We start from the raw sequence: 11,935 nt of genomic DNA on the forward strand, positions 1-11,935 counted from the left end.
TTTTCTTATCCAATCTGCAACTCTCTGTCTCTTGAGTGGTGCATTTAATCCATTAACACTCAGTGTAATTACTGACAAGTATGAATTTGTTGCTGTCATTTTGGTATGTGTTTTTTCATGGTGTCCCTGGTTTCTTTGTTCCATATTATTTTTTGTGCTGAGCTCATTATGTTTATGAATCCTATTATCTTTTCCTTTGTTGCTGTTATTTTAGTGTTTGCTGAATATTTGTGGTTGTCCTCTTTTTTATTGTGATATGAAGGTTTATCATTTTTCTGTGAGGTTACCCTGTGATTTATAATTTTGTCCGTGAGTTTAGAACAGTCCATTCTATCTTGCAACTCTCTTAACTTTCTTACCATTTAGAAGTTCTGTAACTACACAGTATTTTCCCACTTTTTGGTTTGTAGTTATCCTCACTTGCCAATTGATGTCTCTGGTTCCCTGTTTACAATCTTGTAAGCTTATTTTCCTTTGGATATATCCATAGCTGTGGTTTCTGGGTTATATCATCTTGTGTATTTATGGTGGGTCATTGTTTGCTATTTTGGGTTTTCTGTTCAAATGACTCCCTTTAGTTTCTCTTGTAAGGTTGGTTTGGTTTTTAAAAAATTCCCTTAGTTTCTTCTTATCTGAAATCTCCTAATTTCACTGTCATGTTTGAGGGACAGTTTTGCTGGGTATATAATTCTCGCCTGAAAATTGTTCTCTTTCAGGGTTTTATATATACCATCACTTTTTCTTCTCACTTGGCTGGTTTCTGCTGACAAATCAGAGCTTATTCTCACTTGTTGCCCTTTGTAAGTAACTTTTTGTTTTTCCCATGCTGCTTTCAGGATTCTTTCTTTGCCTTTGGTTATGATGAGTCTGGTGATGATACGTCTTGGTGATTTTCTTTTGGGGTCTATCCTGTTTCATTGGACTTCTTGAATGGATATATTCTCATCTTTCATCATATCAGGGAAATTCTCTTCCAGCAAATCTTGGACAATTTTCTCAGTGGTTTCATCTTTGTCTTCCTGTTCTGAAATTCTAATAACATGTAAGTTATTCCTTTTAATGGTGTCCCCCATGAACCTATTTTGTTTTGATCTTTTTTTCTGATTGATCCTTTTCCAAAGAAGTATTCAGGTATGTGTCTTCAATCTCATTATTCCCTCTTCCATTGCATCAATTCTACTCCATTGCCCTTTCAATGTGTTATCTATTTCTGACAATTCAGTATTAATCTTCTGGATTTCTATCTGTAGATTTATAATCATTTCTGATTTTTCATTTATTTTGTCATTTTGTTCTTGTATTTGCTTCCAAAATTCTTCTAGGGTTTTGTCTGTGTTTTCCTTGGTCTCTCTCAATCCTTTGAAGATACTTAAATATAATTCTTTTGAATTCCTTATCAGAGAGTTCCAGTGCTACTTCTTCCTCAGGGATGTGTTCCGTGTCTGTATCCTGCTCCCTTGTTTCTACCACTTTATCTGGATTCTTTGTGTGAACTCTGATGATCTGTTGTCTCTGAGACATTGTGGCATTGTTGTATTTAGATTTTTGTTAACTGTTCCTGAAGAGCAGCCATGGGTGAGTCAGACTCTTCTTGGTGGTTGTTTATTGTTGGCCCATTGGTGTAGAAGGAAGTTGTGCGTCTCACTCAGTAAGTGAAGCTGCAGGAGGTTTTGGTGTAGTTGTGTCATATGGGGACTGTTTCTGTCTTCCACTCAGTTAGACAAAAATAACAATTGAATAACCATCAAAAAAGTAAAAGCAAATGGACAAAAAAAAAACACCCCATGTAATCCCACAAGAACAGTAACCAATAAAAGAAAAAATGGGAAAAAGAAAAAAAAAAAATACCCTACAATATCTGGGGAGAGGGCAATAAGAGAAAAAAGGTAGATTAGGATAATAATGAAGAAAAAAATGGGAAAAATTCAAAAAGAAAAACATGGAACAGGGTTAACCACGAGAAAGAAAAAATTGCAACTAGGAACAGGTAAAAGAAAAAAAAGCTGAAAACTAGAACCTGGGAGAGGAAGAATAAATAATAATAATAAAAAGGACAAAAGTAATAATAATAATAGCAATTTTAAAACAGATGAAAACAAACAAGCTGAAAAACAGCAACCAAAAAAAAAAAAATTGAGGGAGGGTGGGGCAGACCATCCAAACTCTATCTGAGAACACAGACAGGGATGGAATTCCTGCCAGCCCAAACATTGAGTGGGAGTGAGGGATGGCTGCATCTCCATTCACCAAGAGGGTGTGTGGTATAAGAGTAACAAGGGGAATATGACACTTTTCCAGTCACCATCCAGAATGTTCTTGTGGTTTCTGGCAAGTGAAGCCTGTTCTTAAGTCCCTGGAATCTGTGAGAATGCTGTAGCTTTAAATATCCAAAATGGTCAAACAGCTTATAAGCATTCAAAGTGGCTGTACTCTCCAGACAGGCAAAAATCCGCAGGTCAGCCTGCCTTCTTCTCTGCTTCCTCTTTTATTCACCAGCCACGAGAGCAGTCCTCTGTGCAGTCCCTGGTTAGCAGGGCTGATTTTTAAGTTAATTCTTACTGGCAATATCCACACTATCTCTGTGATCAGGATTGCTGCCAGACCACAGCTACATATGTCTCATTTTTTGGAGTTTTCATGCAAATTTTTCTGTTACTTGGAGTTTAGTCCACTTCTATATCCTTCCCTTCAAGGCTCAGGAGTTCAGGATTATCTTCTATATCTGTGTTAGTTGGTTCCTCTTTTCTTTGTTGAAGACGGTCTGTGCAGTCTTTCTGCCTATTCCACCATCATACCAGAACTCTGCATAGGAAAAACTTGCAGTGAAGTGGCAGAGGTTAAGGACTCTAGGATGTGGTAGAGGCATACCTTAGCTGTTAGCATAACATTTTTCACCATTGGATAGTAGAAGTCTGTAACCACGAGAGTCAAAAAGCCTTGGGTGAATGCCACAAAGACCCTGAGAGTATACAGCAAGGGAATCATGGTGCGATCTAGGAGGCAATGGTGGGAGTAGCTTAGGGCACTCACACAGCTTCAATGGACTGTTCTAGAAGAGTGAGTATAGTTGCTCAATCTCTAATGAACAGTAAAATCTAGGGTAATGTACATAACGCCAATGAGCATCAGTTTCTCAGCTATAAAATGGGCCTAATAGTATCTACTTCAGGAGCTCTGGTGGAGTAATGCCTAAGGTATTTGACTACCAACCAGAAGGCTGGTGGTTCAAACCCATCAGTCCCTCATCAGAAGGAAGATTGGACATCTACTTCTGTAGAGATACTGCCTCGGAAACTCAAGAATGGGTGACTATGAGTAGGAATCGACTCCATAGCAGTGAGGTTTTTTTTTTTTTTTTTTATCTACCTCACAATGGTAAACACTTGTAAACACTTGGCATAGTTTATGGCACTAAGCAAGTGTTCCATATATGATATTATTGTGGTTATTAAGCATTGTTATTCATTTTAGAATAAAGAGATTATACAGGAATACTGCTTTTCTGTTTTGGGTAATATAAAGCAAATATTCAGAAAAAATTGCTTAAGGACTCTAAATTTTCATAACTAAACAAAATCCACTGCCACTGCATTGACTCCAACTCATATCCTATAGGACAGAGTAGAACAGCCCCATAGGGATTCCAAGGCTATAAATATTAACGGAAGTAGACTGCCACACCTTTCTCCTGTGGAGTAGGTATTGGCTTTGGACCTCTGACTTTTTGGTTAGCAGTCAAATGTTTTAACCACTGTACCACCTGAGCTCCTTAACTTTTTTTTTTTTAATAATAGTACCCAATTAATGGGTTTAATATTGTTTCAGTACCGCTCACAAGGGAGCCATCACATATTCATTTATAATGTTCATGTTTTAACCATTCCCTCCATGTTCATAAAAAGTTTTTTTCTTGTGTATGTGTGTGTGTGTGTATGTGTGTTATTCAGTCTATGTGTACTTTAAGTTTGTTTTTGTATGCTCATTTTACAGTTATCAAGATAATTTTGGATTTGTTTCTGCATTCCAGATAAAGATAACACAATATTTGTATTATATGATAATAGAGCAAACTCACCCTTCCTTCCTTCATCTCTGGCATAAGCATCAGTAAAGATATTAGAGCTTGAGTCCAAGACTATAAATCTTCAGAATTGTGAAATGGCTAAAACTTAGTATTTTCTTCGATTAATCTTCATTAACTAAAATAAAGTTAATTTGTGAAATTTTATGGATAGCATCATTTTTCTTTTCTTACAAATATTTGTACCTATTATGTTCCTATGATTTTCATGAGAAAAATAAGAAAAAATAATATGTAAGTCATTTTCTTTTTAAAATTCCTCCTGTATTTGAATAATGGAAATGTCAAATAAAGAAATACAATTATGCCTTTCAGAATTTGGATACATGGAAGATCTTATTTGCAACCGTTTCATATAGAGTTACAATACTCAGCTTCTTAATTAGTTTTCTCAACATTCCATACTCTTCTCCAATCCCAAATGGATCTGTATCTGATTTCAGTAGTTCATCACAGGTCACATCAAGGTTTCTGCTGTGTGAAACTCTCTGTTCTTTTATAGAAAGCAGGGTTCTTGCTGTAACTATATTTCTCAGATTTCTCTGAGAATATCAACACAGGAAAAAAAATTAAAGAGGTCATTTCATTTGTCTCTAAGTCTTGAAGACTCTATGATACCCAAAAGAGACCTTCTGTAGTTTCAAATAAATATTTGGTTTTCCTATCACTGGGACTTAATTAATGTCAGGCTCCAATGACAGAGCAACAAAATTCAAGGTTCTTATTATGAACATGATATAAATATACACCAAATAGATTAATTCATTCATAGATTTGTGTTACAAGTAAGAGTTGTTGTTTCTAAGATAGAGTTTCTAAACTGAACTATAAAGAATGACCTAATGAATATCAAGTAATTGAACTTTGTTGATTTTCTCATTCTCCTAAAGCCTTTTTATTTTTTTTTAATATTGTTCACTTTACAAATTAGCTTACCTGCAAGAATTTGACACAACCTGAATAAACTTCTATAGTGTGTGCACTTGTTCTCTGTGATTATCACACAGGTGTTCCTTATAAGCAAGTATTGACCTCACTCACTCACAGAGGAACCCACACATTGGCTTACAGTACAGAGATTCCTCTTCCCTTTCTTCTTCCATTGTTATTGTGAGGTGCTATCAACTTAGTTCTGATTCCTAGCAACTTCATGTATAGCAGAAGAAAACACTCCTCAGTCATGTACCATCCTCACAAAAGTATGTTTGTGTGAGTCCATTGTTGCAGTCCTTGTGTCAATCCATCTCCTCAAGGGTTTTTTTCTACTTCCATAGTGATACTGCCTTGGAAACCTAAGGAGGGGTTACTATGAGTCAGGTCCTACTCGACAGCACATAACAACAACAACAACTTCTTTACCCAACATTGTGTTCCTTTCCAGACACTGCTCCCTCCTGATTACATGTCTAAACTACAGACAGCAAAGTCTTACAATCCTTGCTTCTAAAGAGCATTTTGGATGCACTTCTTCCAAGACAGATTTTTTTAGTTCTGGCAGTCTATGGTTTATTCATCATTTTTCGCCAATACTATAATTCAAAGGCTTCAATTTTCCTTCCATCTTCCTTATTCATTGTCCAGCTTTTGCATGCATATGAGGTGATTGACAACACCATGGTTTGAGTGAAATGCACCTTAGTCCTCAAAGTCACATCTTTGCTTTTTTTTTTTTCTACAACACAATACTGTATATGCAAAAGGGTTCATCTTTGTTGTCTGTACCTCCTATGTACCTCTTTTTCTCTTCCTCTTCCTCAATGCCACTATGTTGATCACTCACATTTTTTTTCACTCATACAACTTTGCTTTTTAACACTTTAAATAAGGCTTTTGCTGCACATTTGCCTAATGCAGTGTTGTTTGATTTCTTGACTGCTACTGCCATGGGTGTTGAATCCAAGTAAAATGAAATCCTTGACAACGTCTATCTTTTCTCCATTTGTCATGATTGGTTAATGGTTCAGATGTGAAGATTTGTGTCTTCTTTATGGTGAGGTATAATACATATTGAAAATTGTTATCTTTGATTTTCATTAAGTACTTGAAGCCCTCTTCACTTTTGGCAAGGAAGATTGAGTCACCTAGATTTTGTCAATTGTTAAGAAGGTTCCTCTAAGCCTGATGCTGCATATATATAGTAAAATGTACCTCAACTTTCAAACATATAAATGAATCATTGGCATTAATGAGTTACACTGGAGAAGGGGAGTTAGGTACCACTGACAAGACCATGTAGCAAAAATGTATAAAAGTTATAGGTGCTTCAGAACAGACAATTCTCTTAATTTTGATATTCTGCACACACAGTCCCATCTTACAACTGGTTTACTTAATTGCTCACTTTTATAAAAAAACATTAATTGCCCATAAAGCAAGTCCCCCACTTTGTTATTGTGTTTCAGTATCGTCTTGCCTATACCTGGATGTCTGCATTTTCTTATTAATATTTGATTCTCTGGCAAATTCTACAGAAATAAAGTTTCTGGGCTTATAATTAGGATGGGATTGCATTCAAAGATTGTTGTTGTTGTTATTTGCCCTCGAGTCGGACCCGACTCATAGCGACCCCTCCTTGGGTTTCCAAGGCAGTATCACTACGGAAGTAGATTGCCCCATCTTCCTTCCGAGGAGTGGCTGGTGGGTTTGAACCACCAGCCTTCTGGTTAGCAGTCAAATGCCTTAGGCACTGTGCTACCAGAGCTCCCTATTAGTTTGGGAATAATGAACATCTTTACAGTGTTGAATCTTCATTTTCCATTGTTGCTGCAGGTATATGCAATTATTTTTATATTGACTTTGCTAAATTGACTTATTAATTTAAAGAGTTTTGTAAATTTTGAAGGTTTTCTACATATACAATCATGTCATTTTTGAATACTAAACTAACAGTTTCATTTACTTCATTCTAATGCATATATTCTTTTATTTATTAATTTTTTCTCTTGCTTATAGCACAGGCTAGGGCCTCCAGTGTAGTGTTAAAAAAAGTGTATCTTTTTTTTTTTTTTCCTTATACACTATCAGATAACGAAAGATGTATTCTTGGCTTGCTAAGACTATAGATCATCATGTTTTCTTTTTAGAACACAATTGTCCTAAGCATGTATATATGGAGAGAGAGAAATTTATCCCAAGGAAAAGGCTCACAGTGTTGTAGAGGCTGGTAATCAGGCTGGAGGCTTTTTATGACACACAGATGCAGAGGCTGATGAGTGTATGCAGTAAAGCAGGCTTACCATTTCAGAGGCTAACAAATCCAAGTTTGGCAGATAAAATGGTAGGTGTTGCCTTACAGGCTGTAAAGGTAATAATTCCAAGATTAGCAGGCAATACAGACAGGCCGCTGATTTGACTCCAAATACCAGAAGACAGATGATGATGACCCAGATGAAGAATCCAGATAAGGGATCCAGATAGATGAAAAAAGCTGAGATCTTTGCCAAGATGCCCATATGTATTGGGAATGGGCCATACCCTTGAGGAAACTCCCTTTCAACTCACTGGATGCTCAAAGTAGGTCTCATCACGGATGTGATTACACTCTATCAGATCTTATCATGGGGGATAGCTACTTTATAACTGCTAAACCACTAATAATCATGGCCCAGCCAAGTTAATACACAACCTTAACAATCACAATTTAGATATTAAAAATAATGAATTTTATTTATTGATATGCTGTGAATTATATTATTTATAATCTTTCAATGTATCTTTATGAGTCAGGGCCGACTCGACGGCACATAACAACAACAACAACATATGTATACAGAAAATAGACATAATGGAAACACATCCTAACTCATATAATATGGGAGCTCTGGTGGTGTAGTGCCTAAGGCACTTGACTGCTAACCAGAAGCTTGGTGGTTTAAACCTATCAACCACTCCCTAGAAGGAAGACTGGGCAATCTACTTCCGTAGCGAGCGATACCACCTCGGAAACCCAAGGAGGGGTTGCTATGAGTTGGGTCTGACTGGACGTTGCATAACAACAACAACAATATGTAATAATGGTTTTCTATTTCTTTAATTTCCGTTCTTAATTTTATTTCATTTTACTCTTTATGAGTTTAACTTACTGTTCTTATTCAACATTCTCAGGATGGATTCTTTCAGATTTTCTTTTTTTATAATAAATTCATAGAGTCTATAACGAATTTAAAATACACTGACAAATTTTATGGTAGTTTTATTATCATTTAGTACTTAGTATTTTATGATTTCTTCTTTGACATACTTTTAATTTCCAGATATTTGGAGTTTTCTAGTTATCTTTTTCCATTTCCTTCATTTTTCAGTCTTCATAGACTATAGTCTATATTATTTCATTTCAAAGTTTGTTTCCTTTTGAATTGTAGTCCAGCAAATGGTTAATTATATAGATGCTTATGTTTTATGAAATTTAGAGATATAATTCTTTATAGGTTAGTTATGTCATGTTTTGTAATCATGTTACCCAAGTGTATGTTGCAAATGACTTTATTTACAATTCTTTGAAGATATGTTTAATTTTTCTCATTATGGTGTAGTGGATATATCATTTATTTCACTTCTGTGTTTGCTTTGTACCTTTTGAGACTATTCTAATTAAGCACATGAAAATTTTGAATTCTTTTATTTTCTTGGTAAATTAAAATTTTATCATGATTAAATCACTTTATATCTCTATTATTGCATTTTACATTTTGGCATCTTTAACTCATATCAGTAGCAATATTCTAGTTTTCTTTTAGCAATTATTCATTGGAGTTTTACTATCAACCATTTCAACATGTTCTGAATCCTTATATTTAAGCTATTCTTTTGTCAAGGACATATAAGTTAGTGCTTATTTTCTTTCTTATAACCTCTAAGTTTTCAATCATTGTGGTTTTCAAATTGGAAATTTTAGTCATCTTAACTGGTATAATTATTGTTATAGGACCAAAATTAAGCTCACTGCCATCAGGTTGATTTTGATGACTCACAGAAACCATGTAGGACAGAATAGAACTGCTTCCATAGAGTTTTCAAGGGTGTAAATATCTGTGAGAGAAGACTTCCATATCTTTCTCCCATAGAGTGGTTGGTGAGTTTGAACCGCCAACCTTGTGTTTAGCAGCCAAGTGCTTAACCACTGTGCCACCAGGGGTTCTACATTTGGGTTTAAATCACCATGTTTGATACTAAAATATTTGATTTCTATTTTGTTATGTGGCCATGTTTATTTCTATTTTATAACATTTTTATGAATTGCCAAACTGCTTTTTTTTTTCACTCTTCCATATACTTTCTAATAGTTTGTTATTACTACTATTTACTACATATGTTATTCTTTTAAGAGTTAACTTTCCTAGAGTTTCATTACAATATGCATTATTACTAATTATTCAAACCTGTTTTGAATTAATGTTTTACCCCTTTTTGGGCAAAGCAAGAATTATATTATTGTTGATGTTTTATTGTCTACAGCAGGGATTTTTCATTTAGATTAATCCACATGTCTTTCTTCTTTCTAAGCTCTCATCTTAGGTCATCTTCCTTCTTCTTAAAGATATCTTTATGGGGGTTTGTTAATGAAAAATTACTTCAGTTTTTGTTTTCCTATAATACTTTTATTTTAATGCAGATTAAAATAATATATTTTCTAGGTTGCAATTTGTTTTCTTTCAGTTTGATAAAGGTATCATTCCAATGAAAAGATAGCTTATATAGTTATTGTTGTGCTATTGAAGGCAATTTCTCTCTTTTTTTCTTTTTTGTTCCTCTGTTGTTGTCATTGTTATTTTTTTTTCTTTGTGTTTGCTTATCAGCAATTTTATGTGTACTTTTTTTAGCTGTTGGATTGTTTAATGTTTTAATACTACTTTAAAATAAATGAAACTTCTTTCTTTGCCTAGCAAAGCTATTCCTCATGGTCCCAAGAAGCATCTGAAGAATGTAACAGATCCAAAGAATTGAATACTGGACAAACTGACTGGTATGTTTGCTCTTCATCAATCCACTGGTCCCCACAAGCTGAGAGAATGTCTCCCCCTGATCATTTTCTTAAGGAACAGAGTTAAGTATGCCCTAGGAGGAGATGAAAGAAAGATGTGTATGATGTAGTTCTTTGAAATTGATGACAATGTCCTAACTGCTAGTTTTATGGATGCCATCAGCATCTACAAAACCAGAGAAAATTTCCATATGATCTATGACACCAGGGTTCAACTTACTGTTCACTGTATTATACCTGAGGAAGTGAAGGACAAGTTGTACAAAGTAAGAAAGATCTTTGTGGGTAAAAACAGAATTCCTCATCTGGTGACTCATGATGCTCACACCATCTACTACCCTGATTCCCTCATCAAGGTGAATGACACCATTCAGATTAATTTGGAGATTGGGAATATTATTGATTTCATCAAGTTCAACACTGGTTGGTGACTGGAGTTACTAACCTGTGATCATTAACAGAGAGAGACATCTTTGATGCTGTTTATATGAAAGATAACAATGGCAATGGATTTGCCACTTGGCTTTCCAGCATTTTCAATGTTGACAAAGATAGCAAACCATGTATTTTTCTTCTGAGAGGAAAAGGTATCTGCCTCACCATTACTGATAAGAGAGGTACAAGAGTAGCTGCTAGACAGAGCAGTGAGTGACATGATCTCTAGGTGAAGTGAATGAGGAAGACTTCATATGACTAAAATAATACATCATGGCAAAAATCGTATGAAACCTTCTCATAGTTCCAAGTGCTGAGTCATAACCAAATCTACATTTAAAAGAGAGAGCTTTATACCATTTATCCCATTTCCTTTGTTTATTTTAGAAGTGTGATTTGTTAGCATTTTTCTGGCTTTATAATGCATTATGAATCTGAAGTTGAAAATCTTTGTTATTTCTGGAAAATATGTGATCATTATATCCTCAAATGTTTCTGATCCATTTTCTGCCTTCTCTTTCTCTCTTACCTTCTTATGAACCAAAACTATTTGTAAAAGAATGCTGGCCATATCTCATACTCTTCTTACACTTTTCTTTCTTTTTCCTCTCATCATTTAGCTTTTTATTTTACTTTCTGATGTATCTGGTATTTCAATTGTATCTAATTTGATGTTCAACCCATATACTGAGTTTTTAATTTTAATTATTATTATTTTTAGTTTTATAATTTACATTTCCCCCATTATATAATTTCTACTCCACAATTTTTTTTTCTTTCACATATTTGTTTTAATTAGTTTTGGATGTTTGGTATTATTTGATATTTCTGACCTCTGTAGATCTGTATCAATTGTTGTTTAACTATAGTTTAAATAAAGGTTTTTGTTATTCATATTGTTGTTGCTGTTAGATGCCATTGAGTGGGTTACAATTTATAGTGACCCAGTGTACTCCAGACTGCCCAGTCCTGTATCATCCTCACAACCTTTGTCATATTTGAGTTAATTGTTGCAATCAGATGAGGTCCATCTCATTGAGGATCTTCCTCTTTTTCACTGGCCCTCATTTACCAAGTATGGTATATAAGTTTGTATGTCAACTTGGCTAGACCTGGTTGAGTGGCTGGGCAGCTGGATATAGTTATTCTCCATAGTAAGACTGGTAATTATCTCCATGGTGAAATGTATTGGAGCAGTTGAGTAGCTGCTTTAGGGATGTGGTCTGCTTCCTGTGCATAAGAAACAGCTTTGGGAATGGTCTCTAACTCATGGCATGCTTGGACCCTGCATGTAGCCATGTCATTGTTCAGCAGTCGGCCATGCTCTAATGAACTTGGGACTTAAAATGGACTTGAATAAATGGCCTGCCATGAGGTTTAGTAACATCAGGACTGTGCCACTTTATTTGTCAACCTTGGGCTTGTTAGCCTCAGCAGCC

The 11,935-nt window shown here is 35.1% G+C and overlaps 1 pseudogene; it reads left to right on the top strand.

The window, feature by feature from the left end:
* Nucleotides 1–10,713, top strand: part of LOC103213805 — a 155,685-nt pseudogene extending 144,972 nt beyond the window's left edge.
* The last annotated feature ends 1,222 nt before the right edge of the window (nucleotides 10,714–11,935 follow it).

Source organism: Orycteropus afer, unplaced genomic scaffold, assembly GCF_000298275.1.
Source record: "Orycteropus afer afer isolate SDZICR_OR568_19922 unplaced genomic scaffold, OryAfe1.0 scaffold00017, whole genome shotgun sequence".
In the NCBI taxonomy this organism is placed as follows: domain Eukaryota; kingdom Metazoa; phylum Chordata; class Mammalia; order Tubulidentata; family Orycteropodidae; genus Orycteropus; species Orycteropus afer.